At 49.7% G+C, this 16,675-nt stretch overlaps 1 pseudogene; it reads left to right on the forward strand.

The window, feature by feature from the left end:
• The first annotated feature begins 8,670 nt into the window (after nucleotides 1-8,670).
• LOC136497636 (G-type lectin S-receptor-like serine/threonine-protein kinase At4g27290) lies at nucleotides 8,671-12,155 on the forward strand (annotated as a pseudogene).
• Nucleotides 12,156-16,675: the final 4,520 nt, after the last annotated feature.

A 16,675-nucleotide genomic window follows, 5' to 3' on the forward strand; every position in this document is an offset into this window, starting at 1 on the left:
GAACCCTAAGATATCAGATTTTGGTATGGCAAGAATCTTGGAGGGAACCAACAAGAAGCAAATACTAACACAGTTGTTGGGACATAGTAAGTAATCATCCATGCCTCTATGTTTTCTCATTTTCCTATACCTATCCAATTTTTTTACATACATACTGCTATTATTTTTAAGCAGTGGTTACATGTCTCCTGAATATGCAATGGATGGAGCTTTTTCTGTCATGTCTGATACATATAGCCTTGGTGTTATACTGTTGGAGATCATAAGTGGTCTGAAGATCACTTCGACTCACTCCACGAGCTTTCGTAACCTATTAGCTTATGTAAGTATAATGGCATTCTTCAATTTTACAAATTCAAACAAAACATGCCGATATTCTATGAATTTTCTTGAATTGGTCCAGGCATGGAGCTTATGGAATGATGGCAAGGCAATGGATTTGGTGGACTTATCCCTTGTCGAGAGTTGTTTACCGAATGAAGCTTTGAGGTGCATCCGCATAGGACTCGTGTGTGTGCAAGACAATCCAAATAGTAGGCCACTTATGTCAACGGTTGTGTTCATGTTGGAGAATGAAACCACATTGCTTTCAACCCCAAAACAGCCCCTATACATCTCACAATGGGTATTTAGAAGCCCAAGGAACAGGAGAAAATACAGACAGTTCCATGATGGATAGCATAAGTGTCTCAGTGTTGGAAGGACGGGAATGGTAAGTGATTAGATTACATCTGTTTCATTGGAGTCAATTGCATCGTTGTGATGACAAGAAAGAATGTATCATCTTTGCTTGCCGCACATTAGAGTCCGCGGCAATGGCCTTCTTCGCCTTACATGGGTGGCCTTATGTCTTTTGGCGGCTTATAAACTAAGTTTTATTTGGCGTGTGACACTCTTTCATTTTAATTAGCTTTTGTGTCCTGTAATATTTTTGGTCTGATTCCCCAATTGTGGGGATGAAGCAGGATCCCGGCGAGCAGCTCCTCAGCTCGGCCCTTTCTTCTCCTCGCGCGCCGGCGAGGCAGCAACACTGCTCAGCGGCGAGGTAAGCCAAAATGGCTCTTCCTCTTCTCCCTTTCCCCTTCTTTCTTCTGGGATTAACCCGATTTGGGGATGGGGTCAAAATTAGGGTTAGAGTTTTGGGATGGGCACTGTTTTTCTTCCCCAGAGGAACTCTATTGATTTTAGGGTTCGGCATCACGTGCCGAGCCCTCCTTGTCTTCTTTCTTTCACCCAATTAGGGTTAGGGTTACACCGAACCCTCTGTTCTTTTTAGATCCAAAGGGATCTAATTCGATTCTTTTCTTTTTTTAGTCTGTTTCTTCTTGGTTCTTTGTCGATTGGGGATTAGGGTTGCGTACTGTTCTTCTTCCCCGAGCTGTTTGCGCGGGTTAGGGTTCGACTCACTAGAGTCACTATTCTTCTTTCCCAGCGAGTTCTTCTTGGGCTTGAGCTCGGATTCGGGTTCTTCTTGAAGCCGAGTCCTTCTTCTTCTTACTCCTTTCCTCATATCCGAACTGGGTGAGTTCTTTTCTTGCCGTGCGCCGGTGAGGATGGCGGTGCGGCACCTTTCCCCGTGTGGTCGTGGTGGTGACCGGGAGTTCAGTGACGTCCACCACCCCCCGGTCTCTTTTCTGTTTTCTTTTACCCGGTTAGGGTTAGGGTTTAACTCCGAAACGGATCGAACCCTTGTTGATTTCTTTTCAATGCTTTACTACATACTAGATCTATACACTGGTAACCTTGGCTCTGATACCATTGTTAGATCACAGCAGTGCCTCTTAAACCGTAGATCAGGGTAAGCATCTTACTTAGAGTTCCTCTAGATCGCCCTGGCGCAGTTGCGCCGCAGCCTCGTGGACGCCGGTGTCGAAGGAGCTCGGCGCGGTGGAGAGGAGGCGAGGTCCAATGGCCCGGTAGTGACACTGCAGGGGCGATGCAGAGGTGACGGCGGAGTCGGTGGAGCTTTCCGTCGCTAGCAGCACTCACTTTAGATCGGATTATGTTTCTCTGTGGGTGGTTACAGCGGCTCCGGTCAACCTCGTTGTCCGAGCCCTGGTCCCCACACCTCTCTTTATAGTGCTGTGCGACAGGGGTCCATCAACCATATTAGGGTTAGGCGGCCCCGATCAGAGCGCAGATCCAAGGGCCTGTTGGTGGAGATCAACTAACAGCGAAAACATCTGGTGTTCCGGTCATTCCAAGGTTCCAAAGCTCCCACGAAACCAGCACGAACAAGGTGTGGAAACCGCGTGCGTGGCTGCGTTCCAGTCCAGAGGTCCCGCGGCCGCTAGCTGCATGCCACCAGTAGTCAAGGATTCACCTTACCTTCGTCCCGTTGACGGGTGGCATTGTCTTCCCGTGGACCGACCGATCGCACGTTCCACCAGATCATCTGACATTCTGACTATAGCGAACGAGCATGCAGAATACAATGATGGCCTTCTTTGCTTAATTGTGTCGTCAGGGCCTCATGCACAGGGGAGGGGACAGTGCCTCTGCTTGTGATGTGTCCACTGGCCATTGGATTGGCATGCATGCAATCAGAGCTCAAAGAGAAGAGGAGGACGACAACGGGGAGCTACACGTGCACGTTCGCTTCAGGCCTTTCTCCTAGCGTCATACAGATCGAAACGTACTCCCTCGGCAGAAAGCACATTGAAGGTTGGAAGATGGAGCATTAACAACTTGGAAAGCGACGGGCCAAAACATGGACGACCTGGTCCAAAGCAATGGAGACCTGTTGGACTTGGACGGCGTCACAGGGTCAGAGGGAGATAACGATGTATCGCCAGCTATATCCGCCACCATCGCTGGATGGACGCCGTAATTTAATTACCTTGGACCACGGCGACAGGGAGTGTCGGGCAAGACCGCAAGAGTATATGCTGTGTTCACAAGCAAGCTCACAGCACCTACTACATATATACAGCTGATTGCTAGGCCTACTCGGCACCAGACCAGACGACTTGCATGTCGGTCACGGCCGGGAGCCCGGCCGGCGGCGCTGGATGCATGGTAAGGTATGCCAAGAACTGAGGGAGCCAGCACTGCGGATCCGGCGGAGGAATGGAAAGGTGCGTGGCGTGCGTCAGCGCGTGCCTTGTTTGAGAGCTTCCGATCCGCTGAAACATGCAAGTCCTCTCGCCCCGGTTCTGTTCGGCTGATACATAAGCCACCGACTCAAGCTGTTTTACTAAGCTGATAAACCGACTGATAAGCGTTTCCGATCGAGACGGGATCACTGTAATGCGTCTAACACGCGCGCGCGCGCACCGCGGTACACAAGGGACTAGACCGTCACGTCGTCACCCGGCCCATGTACCATCACATCATGCATGACAACTTGCGATTAATAGCTAGCGGAGGCGCGGGGAGCGCACAGGTGAGATTCGGGCCTTGTTTAGATTCTAAGTTTTTTCACTCTCTCTTTATCACATCAAATCTTTGGACATATGCATAAGTATTAAATGTGGATAAAAAAATAACTAATTACACAGTTTGATTGTAAATTACGAGACGAATCTTTTAAGCCTAGTTAGACCATAATTGGACAATAATTGTCAAATACAAACGAAAGTACTACGATACCAAATGCTGATTCCTAACCCTCATCTAAACAAGGCCTCGATTAATGCTCAGCGTCGGCGGGGCCCAGTCAGCGTCAAGCCCTTGTTCAGCCATGGCGGCTGGGTGCTGGCTGGCCACGGCAACAGGTGATTGTCAACCGATGCAGTCTTTCGTCTCCTCCTGCTTCTCTAGTAGTACAGCAAGTACGCAACGCAGGTTTGTTTGTATGGATCCCTCTGCTATGCACCCAAGAACAATGTGTAACCTTTCTCTTCTCCACTACTGCATTGGCAAGATTTTATTTCAGCGCAGGATCGATGCTCTGTGGCTTTGTCTCCGAATATCGATCCAGGTGGAGGTGGCGTCGGTGCTATTAACAGAGACAGTAGCAGTGCATCAACTCAGTTGTAAACTCCAGTGTCGAGCTCATCGTTTTCCTATATACGATGCCTTCACAAGTTTCTTCATATTTACTTTTACATGGAAAATAGACCCTATAGGCCATTAAGTTGGATTTTGATGCTTGATAAACAACGTGACTATTTAGATTAGTGTTGTTTGCTACTACCTCCATTCTCTTTTATAAGGCGCCGCTGGACATGACACAGTCTCTTAAACTATATTTTGACCATTTATTTATGATATGTTATATTATCTATATTTATAATTTATGATATTTGGATAGTACATTTAATCACCAATCTAACCATATCAAAGTTTATAGTATAATAATTAAAATTGTTAGCTGAATTATTAGTCAAAGATTTTGAAGTTTGACTCTTGATATTTGTGTGCGCCTTATAAAAGAGAATTGAGGTATATATAAGGTATAGTTCAAATGGATATAAAGTGAACTTAGACTGAGGCAACATGATGATCCGGATGATCAACACCTTAAACAATACATTAGAAGACTCATGGAAGGCCTACAAGTGATACTAAAAGCCCAAGAACGTCTGGTGGGACTGGGCTAGGCGTAGGGTGCACCGAAGTAGCAGGAAGGGCTTTGATTCGCTACTCATGCTAACCTGCTGGGTGCTTTGGAAGGAACGCAACGCACGGACGTTCACGAATGAAGCCAAGGACGCTCGAGAGCTGTGTTTGGAGATCCGACAGGAGGCCGACTTGTGGTTGAGGGCCGGGTATTCGACCCTGTCGTCGCTCACTTCGTTCATGTAATTGGTCACTTGTGTGCTCGCTGCCGGCTAACGCTGGTTTTTCTTTTGCTGCTCGGTTTTATGTTTGTGTTACTCGACGGGGCAACCTTTGGTTACCTTACGTCGACGTTGCAGTTGTTTGTTTGGATGTTCTCTACTTCCTCTTAATGAAATACGTGCTGTCGGTGTTTTGGAACCGGGGGTCCCTCAACCAACGAGTGAATTTGTACTGCGTGTCCCTAATCCCGGATGGTGATGCAAAGAGACACAAGGTTTATACTGGTTCGGGCAGTCGAGGCCCTACGTCCAGTCTGAGAGATTGATCTTGTATTCCTTGCACCGGAGTGCTCGTGGTAGGGGGTTACAAGCTGAGTGAGAGAGGGAGCTAGCCCCAGGTCTCGGCGAGGGTGGTGCGAACTGCTTGGGACGTTGCTCCCAAGCAGCGTGGAAATGCGTGATTCTATCGGTGTGTTTGTCCTTCTGCCCCCCCAGAAATGGCCCTGGCTACCTCCTTTTATAGTTACAAGGAGGAAGCGAGAGGTACATGAGAAGGCTACTATTTGCTGACGTATTCCGCTCCCTGAAGCAGTATGGCGTCGTGGGAGTTCCAGTCGATGTCTAGTCGGTATGGTCTTCAAGGCTGACGACATGCTGCGTTCTTGTACTTTTGTTGACTTGGTGAAATGCCGAGGCCTGGTGGCTGCTGTAGTAGGCTGTGTCGAGACCTATCGCGCTGAGGCCGAGACCCACTGTGCTGAGGCCTGCTGTGCCGAGGCCTTTAGCGGGTGGCAATGTGAGGTCTGGGCGGCCATCGCCGATAGTTGATTTGGGCGGAACAGTGCCGAACATGCGTCTACAGGATACGGTGCCCTGTATCGTTAGTAAGGGATGGTAAAAAGGCGATTTGACCGTTGTCCTGTCGCGGCATACTGCCGATCGTGACCTTCGTAGTGAGGGCAGCTGGGTGCATTAATTGGATGCGATAGCCTGCCAGAGTGACTTTTGAGGTGGAGGTGACGAGATTGCGGGACGAGTCCAGCCTCGGGCGAGGCGGAGCATGGCCAGTTCGCCCGAGGCCCTACCGGGAGTCTCGGGCGAGGCGGAATCCGAGGCTCATCGGGGGTCTCGAGCGGGGCGGAGCGGTCGGTTCGCTGGCCCCGAGGTCACAGGAACCCGGTTCTGACTCCCCACGTCGTGTCCGTCCTTGGTGCAGGAGTTTAGGCAGCACAGTAGCCGGTAACCCTTGCACAGTCCCGTCGTGGATGGCAGGGTGCTGACGTGACGGACGTCTGGTCTGCCACGTCGCTGCACTGCGCCGTCGTGTGATTTGTCGGAGTGGTTGAGCGCCTCGATGGGACGTGCGGAAGTGACATGCTGGTCGTACTCGGTCTTGTGCGTCGTGGGGCTCCAGTACGGCTTGAGGCAGGACATGGCGGGCGACGTGCGGGTTGCCGTGTAATGACGTCGTAGGCGGCAGCGGCTATGCCGAGGCCGAGCCATCGCGGGGGGCTCGGTGGTCATGGACCCTCAGGCTGCCGAGCCCGTGAAGCAAACTGTCGAGGTCCTTGGGGGGAGTTATTGGCCTTGGGTACTGATTCCGAGGCTACAGTAGCCCAGATGTGGCTCCCCACGCTGCATCGTCCTCGGTGCAGGAGTTGGCAGCATAGTGAGGCATGGGCGTCACGGTGGTTAGTACAGTGGCGGGTAACCCCTGCCCAGTCCTGCCTCCTGTCCCATCGGCCATTCTGCTGTACTGTGCCGGGCGTGCGGCTGTTGTCAGGGGCAGCAGTTGGCTGAGTTGTCGTGACACGACGTTTTGCCAGAGGGACGGGAGAAGGAAGAGGTGGCGGAGTGCTGCCGAGTCCGCCTTGCGCGAGACAGAGGGTCGGTGGCCCGGCCGAGGCCTTTGACGGGGAATCGGCCGAGGCCCGTGGTGAGGGGCCTCGGGCGAAGCGGAGGGTCGGCCGAGGCTCGCGGCGATGGGGCCTCGGGCGAGTCGGACAATTGGCCGAGGCCGGCAGCGTTTAGCTGGTTTCGATCTTTACGAAGTCTAAGCAGTCGTTTTTTGGATCTTGTTTAGGGTACCCCTTCTCGCGGTATCTGACACGTGCTACCATGCACGTTCGAGAAAAATAAAATAGAAGAAGTCAAATGAACGAATGAAGCCGGTTGCACACTTTCTATGTGCACCAGATTGAGCCAAAGGGGAGGCCGGACTATGCGCGTGCACTGTCCGAGGGGCTACGGCAACAGTAGCACCGGATTATGCAAGGAAAAGAGATGCACCAGATGTTAAGGTGCAGGCCAGTGAAGGAAATAGTGTCCGCCAACTCATCGGATTAGTCTACTGACCGCACCGGATTGCTCACCAAAGCATTCTACTAGAGAGGGTTGCAACGAGGTTGAAATGAAGATCAACGCACCGGATTAGTCCCGTGACCTACCGAATCAAGCACTGAATCATTCAACCTCCAACGGTCAGCAACCACTAGTTTGGCCAACGGCTAGTCAAAGTGGACGCGCTGGATTGCTCTGGTGTCACCACCGGACCTGTCCGGTGAGCGCAAAAGCAGGAATCTACCCTCTCCCAACTGCTAGTTTTGGATTAGGGGTCATATATATGGCAATGTATCAGGTGCAAGCCAACCAACTTATGTAAATTTGGAAAACTATCAATCAGGACCACTAGATGCTGATCCAATAGATGGGGTGAGGGGGCTTAAGCGCAAAAAAAATGCCAGTGGGTGGGGGGCTTAAGCGTAAACAAATTCCACCTCTCATCACATCCATTGGATCAGCATCTAGTGGTCCTGATCGGTAGTTTTCAAGTTTACATAGGTTGATTGGTTTATACCTGATACGTTGCCCATATATATTCCCCTTGGCTAGCCGTTTCGTGTGTGTAGAGCTCAAGGAAGTAAAGTGTGAGTTGAGACTCATCTGTAGTTGCACTAGCCACTACAAAGTGCTTAATAGAAAATTAGATTATTAGTATAGGTACTTTGCAAAGTGCTTAAGGTAGTTAGACATCGTATTTGTGCTTGCTCTAGGTTTAGGTCTAACGTTTAGTGATGTTTGCATACCTCTTACCATTAGATGCTTGCACGCACCATTATTGTACTCGGAGATGTTTGTAGTCTTGCGAGATCACACCAACTACGTTTGTGGTGTGACTGTCATCGATGTATTAGAGGGAACGAGGCCCGCAACATTTTATCCGGAAGCTTAATAGTGAAGACGACGGAGAGCCGTCTAGAAGAGGCTATCTTCGAGACACAAATCCATTTTAGCGGTCGTTCACCAGGACGCTCTTGAGCGAACGATGACGGCCCACCCTCATTTCTCCACTCCCTTTCCCTATTGCTGACATCACCTAAAAAAAGCAAAATATTTATTTCAAGTTGTTATAACTTTTGAATGGTGTATCTATTTTTAATTCCGTCTGCAGCACCTACAGACGGAATTAAAAATAGATGCACCATTCAGAAGTTATAGCATTTTAAAATAAATATATTCCCTTTTTTATGACATCAGCACTGACGTGACAGCTTGAGAGTGCGCGCAAGGAGTACCGCGCGCTGCTGCTATCCAAATGAACTAACAGGTGGGATTTTTTCTTTTCCAGAAAAAAGAAATTAATGATATCAGAAAATTATTCGCTCATCACGTTTCGGGTGAGCGTTCGCTCGTTAGTGCGACCGTCTCCGAGACCCACAGGCAACCGGCAGCAGGCAACATCCTAGATGTGGTATTACGTATATTAGATTAATCGTAGAATGTGTTTTTATAATAAATTAGAGTTACACATATTTATATTATTTTCTATAAAGTTAAACTTGAAAATGTTTAAATCATTACAAAGTGACGTGAATTTACTTTTGGATGAAGACGTGTGGAGGGAGTAGATATGACGTGACTGGTCTAGTATGCGTTAATTGCGCAAATGCGATGGTGTAACAGTTCCATTTTTCGTATAATATCTAGCAGCCTCCCCAAGCTGATTTCGTGTGCAAGGACAAAGATACATCGCACATGGCGGTTCTCAACCTCGTCGCCCTGATTTTTGCGACGCTACTACTGCTTCTCAGAAGAAGCTCCGGCGCCGGCATTTCGTCGGACACGCTGAACAGCGGGGGCAACATCACCGATGGAGAGACGCTGCTCTCCGCCGGTGGCTCATTCACCCTGGGTTTCTTCTCCCCGTCGACCACGGTGCCAACCAAGAGGTACCTCGGGATCTGGTTTACGGCGTCTGGTACGGACGCCGTCTTGTGGGTGGCCAACCGCGACACCCCGCTAAACAGCTCCTCCGGCGTCCTGGTGATGAGTAGCCGGGTGGGCCTTCGCCTTCTCGACGGCTCTGGCCAGACCGCCTGGTCCTCGAACACGACCGGCGCCTCTGCCTCTTCGGTGGCACAGCTGCTCGAGTCCGGCAACCTCGTCGTGCGCAAGCAGAGCAGCAGCGCCAGCGCCGCCTTCCAGTGGCAGTCGTTCGACCACCCGTCGAACACCTTGCTCGCCGGCATGAGGTTCGGCAAGAACCTGAAGACCGGCCTGGAGTGGTCCCTCACGTCGTGGCGGGCGAAGGACGACCCTGCGACGGGGGCCTACCGTCGGGTCATGGACACAAGGGGCCTGCCGGACATCGTCACATGGCAAGGCAGCGCCAAGAAGTACCGCGCCGGCCCGTGGAACGGTCGCTGGTTCAGCGGCGTGCCGGAGATGGATTCACAGTACAAGTTGTTTTACGTCCAGATGGTGGACGGCCCCGACGAGGTCACCTACGTCCTCAACACCACGGCCGGCACGCCCTTCACCCGCATCGTGCTGGACGAGGTTGGCAAGGTGCAGGTCCTGTTGTGGATCCAGTCCAGACGGGTGTGGAAGGAGTTCCCATGGTTGCCTCGCGACGCCTGCGATGACTACGCGTCGTGCGGCGCGTTCGGCCTGTGCAACGTCGACGCCGCGTCGGCGCCGTCCTGCAGCTGCGCCGTGGGGTTCAGCCCCTTGAACGCGTCGGAGTCGTTCAGGAAGGCAGCCTCCGGCGGGTGCCAGAGGGACGTGCCGCTGGAGTGCGACCGCAACGGGACGGTGACGACGGACCGGTTCACGCCTGTGCACGGCGTGAAGCTCCCTGACACGGACAACGCGACGGTGGACAAGGGCGCGACGCTGGAGCAGTGCAGGGCGAGGTGCCTCGCCAACTGCTCTTGCGTGGCCTACGCCGCCGCTGACATCCGAGGCGGAGGCGGTGGCCATGGCTGCGTCATGTGGAAGGATAACATCGTTGATGTCAGGTACATAGAAAATGGGCAGGATATCTATCTGAGGTTGGCCAAGTCTGAATCAGGTAAGGAAAAACTGAAGCAGTAACCTACTATCTCAGTCAAGATTCTGAGGCAAAATCCATCATCTTATCAGCTACGATTAATACTTCCTGTAATACATTTCTGCCGCTACAGGGAAGAGGGGGCATGTGGCAAAAATCTTGGTTCCGGTGATGGCGTCTGTGCTTGTACTCACGGCCGCTGGCCTGTACCTTGTTTGGATATGCAAGCTTAGAGGTACAATCAGACTATCAGAGAGAGCAACTTCACCACGAAGAGCAATTCAGGCACAATATTTCTGCACTAGTGTAAGGTTTATTAATAACAATTGGAATTGTTTTTCCTGTCAGCCAAACGTCGGAACAAGGATAATTTGAGGAAAGCGATCCTAGGATACTCGACTGCGCCATACGAACTCGGTGATGAAAATGTAGAGCTTCCATTTGTCAGCTTTGAAGACATTGCAGCTGCAACAAACAATTTTTCTGAGGACAATATGCTCGGGCAAGGTGGCTTTGGGAAGGTTTATAAGGTTAGGAAAAGAAATACATCTTTTAAATAAACTGTAGAAATGTGAGAATTATGGCACTGCTTGTTCAATTTAATAATGGTGAAACAATTCAGGGTACGCTGGGACAGAACATAGAAGTTGCAGTCAAAAGGCTCGGTCAAAGTTCAGGACAAGGTGTAGAGGAATTCAGAAATGAAGTTGTTCTGATTGCAAAATTGCAGCACAGGAACCTGGTTAGGCTTCTTGGATGCTGCATCGATGGAGATGAGAAGTTGCTGATTTATGAATACTTACCAAACAGAAGCTTGGATTCCATTATTTTTGGTATGTATGAACTTATATTTTCGAGTATTTTTTTAGAAAAAACATTCTTTTCGCAAAAAGAAAAAAGAAAAGAGAAACATGTGACATGGTTACCTTTGGAACTGCTTAATTTAGATGCTGCAAGTAAGTATCTCCTTGATTGGCCAACACGTTTCAAGATAATCAAAGGAGTATCTAGAGGGCTTCTTTATCTCCACCAGGATTCAAGGTTGACTATAATTCACAGAGATCTTAAAACAAGCAACATACTGTTGGACGCGGATATGAGCCCGAAGATATCAGATTTTGGTATGGCAAGAATCTTTGGTGGAAACCAGCATGAGGCAAATACTAATCGTGTTGTGGGACATAGTGAGTAATCATAGACTTGGCTTTCAAAGTGAATTCTTTTTCCCTATATACTTACTCAGATCGTTTATTTCTTTTGAGCAGTGGTTACATGTCTCCTGAATATGCAATGGATGGCGCGTTTTCTGTCAAGTCAGATACATATAGTTTCGGAGTCATAGTCTTGGAGATTTTAAGTGGCTTGAAGATCAGTTTAACTCACTGCAAGGGCTTCCCTAACCTACTGGCTTATGTAAGTGCGCGCTTATGCTTAATTTTTTTGTCACAATTCAAACAAAAGCTTTCTAATTTCTTTAAGATTTGATCCCATTGGTTCATCAGGCATGGAGCTTATGGATAAACGACAGAGCGAAAGATCTTGTGGACTCATCCCTGGCTAAGAGTTGTTCCTACAGTGAAGCTTTACGGTGTATCCAGATAGGGCTATTGTGTGTGCAAGACAATCCTGACAGTAGACCACTTATATCGTCGGTGGTGACCATGCTTGAGAATGAAACCACACCAGTTCCGGTACCAATACAGCCAATGTATTTCTCATACCGGGGAACAACCCAAGGGACAGACGAAAATACTAGCAGTTCTTTGAATAACATGAGCCTCACAACGGTGTTAGAGGGACGCTAGTTGTTTGTATGTCCGTTTCTGGAACAGAGATGTGCAATAGTGCATTAGTAGCTTATTTGTTTTAGAGAAGTTATATAGTGATATTACATGAAAGATGCAACAGTGCAAATTTAAAAATTAGTAGCAACTATGGTACTTCACTGGAGACTCGTTCGGTAAGGCTTGGATGGCAGAGTAGCTTGATGTTAGGGGCTAATTATTGGGCCTTATGGGCCATCGACTGATGTAGTTCAAGCGGATACATCAGAGTACAAAGGCTATACCAGAATGAATATAGCCCGTGTTACATATTCATCTAGTGCGAATCTCTAATTGCCAGTTTTTTATACAATAGACTGGTTGACCACTTTTTTTTGTTCTGTTGTACACCAAGTTTTGGCAACTCCAACACTCTGTTTTTTTAAGAGTTTCTCCGGCCGATGTTCTTTCAGTGGGTACTAGATCTTGTCATCGTCAGCGGTGAGTGGCTTTTGCGGTCTTCAAAACTTATTTGGCAAGGGTGTTTACAGGTGTTTCTTTTTCTTTGCTATTGTCGGGGACCAATACTAGTATACCCGAAGAGGAGGGACTAATGGTCGTCGATGATAGTTCATCCAAGCAGTAAAGGGCGTGACTACAGCTCCGACCGACCCCCAGGTGCGCAAGCTCCGCCTCGCCAGACCTCCGAGGGATGGCTCCGCCTCACCTGACCCTTGGATCTGCGCTCCGTCTCGCCCGACCTCTATGGGCGGGCTACTCCTCGCCCGACCTCTGGGGGCGAGCTCCGCCTCGCCCGACCTCTAGGCCGCGGGTTCCGCCTTGCCAAACCTCTGGGGGCGGGCTTCGCCTCGCCAGACCTCAGAGGGCTGGCTCCACCTCGCCCGCCCCCGAGGGTGCTAATTTCGCTTCGCCCGACCCTTGGGTCTGCGCTCCACCTCGTCCGACCCCAAGGTCAAGGGCTCCACCTCGCCCGACGGAGACCCATACCATCGCCAACCACTCTAGGACCAAGCGTATGGGCCTGGATCAAAGCTCTGACACCAGGGAAGTGACCGGCATGCCCCGATATGACCCGAGGCCATGACGGGTCATGCCTGGGGGTTCACGTCAGGAACAGCGTCGGGCGAACCAGTGTTGTTCTACCTAACCCCCGTACGAACACTGACCAACACATCGGTTCACCACGACGTCCGCCAGGACGGAGTGGAGCGCCATGACCGACAGACGACGCCTGCGCATGGCGCCAGTGATGGAGAAGACTGCGACGTGGCGCCACCTCTGCTGACATCTACAGAGTCGGCGGAGCCCACATGAAGGAGAAGAAGGACCCAACGATCCTAAAGAACTTCCTCTTCGTCTCGTTCTCCTCTCTCCCTCCGTTGTAACCCTGCTTTCCCTTGGCCTATAAAAGGGAAAGCAGGGCGTCCCATAAGGGGCATCGAAACTCATCGCAACACACCAGATCAGACTCAAATCCTGAACCAATCAGAACACACAAGCACATAGTAGAGAGGCGACCAAGCTCTCTTGGCACCCATTCATCCTTTCCACTAGAGACTTAGGACATGCCCCTCTCTCGCCTGTTTGTAACCCCTACTGTAAATTTTTAGTGCTAGTAACACGAGCAGCAGCGACAAACTGGACATAGGGACATTCTGTCTGAACCAGTATAAACCTCATGTCCTCTAAGCACACCATCCGAGCCAGACGCGTAATATTAAAAATTTACTTGTTGGTGGCAACTCGAAACACCGACAGTTAGCCCATTGACTCCCGTGGGAGGCTGACGGTATGGCCTGCCTCCGCTGGCTCCCCGGACATGCCCTCCCCTCCATGGAATGGGAAGGGTCCTGACTCCTGCAAGGATGAACTGATACCTGACAGTACATCCTCGTTCTTCAGGTCATCCCACTCAATGTCGTCGGCTACCTCGTCATCGCCATCATCATCGTCGTCGTCGCTATCGATGTCCTCCCCCCGTTCCCACGCTTGCAGCTTCCGCTACCTCTTCCTCTTCCTATCTTCCTTCACCTTCCTCAGCCGCTCGCCCTTAGCGTGATTCGTCGTCCTCACAGACGAATCCCTCGCCAACGACGTCGGATGATCCATGAAGATGAGGTCCCCCAGCTGGTCCCGCCCCTCTCAAGGTTAGTATCAAGAGGTCAGGAAATCAATTGAAGAGAAGGCAAGAGAAGGGAAAAACTTACGAAGACGACATAGCCTGGTTCCGGCCGTATCGGAGGATGTCCCGACACCGAGAAGACAAAGTCGAGGGGGATGCCTACGTCGTCCCGCGAGGGCTCCATTACCTCCTTGATGCGTTGTGTGATCTCAGAGTTGGGGAGTGCCCCCTCGGCGAGCGTCGTTTCATCGAACGACGCCTCGGGCGCCATCGCGTACAGTGGGAGTGCACACGTCATCAACGGTGCCACCCTCCTTGCGTGGTAGGCCCCGATAATGCCCGACCCCTTCAGGCCGCTCTCCTTCAGGATGTGGACGGTGGTGATGTGGTCTCGGATCTTCTTCTTGTCCTTCTCCAGAACACCCCAATTCCTCCACGACTCTAGGACCTCTTCGACCATGCGCCTGGTGAGCTCCGGTAGAGGGGTGACGGCGTTGTTCTTAAGATAGAACCACTGCGAGTGCCACCCCTTGTTGGACATTGACAGCCGCATCGATGAGTACTCACCGACCCGATTGTTTCGGAGTTGATTGTCGGTGCACCCCATCGGCATGTGCAGCTCCTGCCTGCTGCTCTTCTCCCTCTTCTTCTAGAGGGTGACGGTGAAGAAGTACCTCCACAGATCGAAGTGGGGGCTGATCCCTAGGAATAAAATGTAATCTATTGTCGTACTACATGTCCAAAAACCAATTGTGGGTTCTAGGACGAAGGAGCGAAAGGTCCTGCATGGAATAAAACATAGTCTCCTGTTACTTCACGAACACATGTATGCTCACAAAAATTTGAACAAGACGTATAGATTATTACATGCCCCTCCGCTTTGAGACGTTCTTGGTGGGTCTCCTCGTACGCCGGGTCGAGCAGGTGGAATTGCGCCATCCTAAAAAAAGTCAATGAAATAGAAATTTAATATACAATGAAACATAAACTTAGAAATATACAAGTAATTGACACAATTACAAGCATAAATGGAGACATGCATAATTAATTGAATGAATACGACAAATATGAAATAATAAAAACAACCAATAGTCGCACCTCACTAATATGCCAATGGCAAGTGCGTGAATTATGGCCCAGTCTACCACACTTGCCGCACTCGTACTGCTCGGAGTCAGTAAGAAATGGGGCTCCTCTCCCACACCTCGTTCTTCCAAGTATCTGATCCATGACCATCCTATGCCTCGTCCTCTTCCTTGATCCACGCTTGTCCCAAAGATAAGCTAGATCTACAATGTACTTTGGCCCATCATATGGAGGCCACTCTCTAGGGTCTCGAAAAGGCACAAAGCGGAGGCTCCATATGTGCACAAACGTGTCGACACTGAACTCATAAAGTATCCTGCTCTCGATATTAAAGTAGCGATGCCTAACTGCTGCCACCAAATGAGAACATAGAAAGTGGTACTGCCTTGGTTTACCATAAGTGCATATGAAATCTTGGAGGATTACCACATGAATCCTCGACTCTTGGACCTTATCGTTGGACATTGTATCGCCCCTATACTCAACCTGATAAGTCTCTGTGGCGTGGTCAAAACATATAACCTCATGTGTGCCAGCCCTTTCATTTGCCTTCTCTAGGTGTGCCTTTGGTTTCGAAGCCCATATCTCTCCATCACTCCGCAACTTTAATACATGGGCATGTCTATCATTGAACCAAGCAACAAGCTTGTAGAAGGTGAATTGAATGATTGCATTCATGGGCATACCACGTATCTCCAATAGCAACTTATTGAATGACTCCACCATGTTGCTGCACTAAAACTCGTACCTCCATCCACCGGCGTCGTGAGCTCTTGTCCATTTCTCTAAATCCCTCATTAAACCTGTAAGCCATTGTCTACCTTCTGCATTTGATACGGTTCTGACCTGCTTTAACTTTTTTTTGAAAGTACTTGTCCTCAAGCTGTCGAGTAGCCTCCTGGAATAGATCAAAGTTATCCTTCACACCATCCATCCAGAGTAGATTCTCGGCAAGGTGTTGAGTACACCAACGATGGTGCAAAGGTGCATACCCCTCTATCTGCTCTCGCACGATATTAAGTATGCCCTAGTGCCTATCAGATATGACGCCAACCTATCTGCTAGGCCCAACCACATGTATTTAGACTAGCCTTAAAAACTATCCCCAACTATCATTGTTCTCCTTCTAAACCAAAGCAAATGCCAAAGGAACCAACTTGTTGTTCGCATCACAAGATATGGCTATAAGAAGTGTGTCCTGGTATTTACCAATCAAGAACGTATCATTAATGGAGAAGATGGAACGATAGTGCCTAAAGGCCTTGACATAGTGAGGGAAGCAACAAAAAGCATAGAAGAATATCCGCTTCCCATTCTTCCATGCATTTGGTTTTGGGATGTACTCATAATGCATGCCTGGATTCACCGCTTTGATTGCATTGAAAAGTACTAGCAACTGCTCATACTCATCCTCTCAGACCCCATATATCATCTTCCACGCTCGCTGCTTAGCCCTCCAAGCTTTACCATAAGTTATCACATAACCTCCAAATAACGCATCAACGGTCATGATAATTGTCCTAACCTTCATGTTGGGTTCTCCCTTCAATATTCCCATCAACCACTTGGCAATGAAGATAGATGTCAACCGTCGATGCTTTAGTGTCAGCACATGATCATCACAATT

This window comes from Miscanthus floridulus, chromosome 12 (genome assembly GCF_019320115.1).
Source record: "Miscanthus floridulus cultivar M001 chromosome 12, ASM1932011v1, whole genome shotgun sequence".
NCBI lineage: Eukaryota > Viridiplantae > Streptophyta > Magnoliopsida > Poales > Poaceae > Miscanthus > Miscanthus floridulus.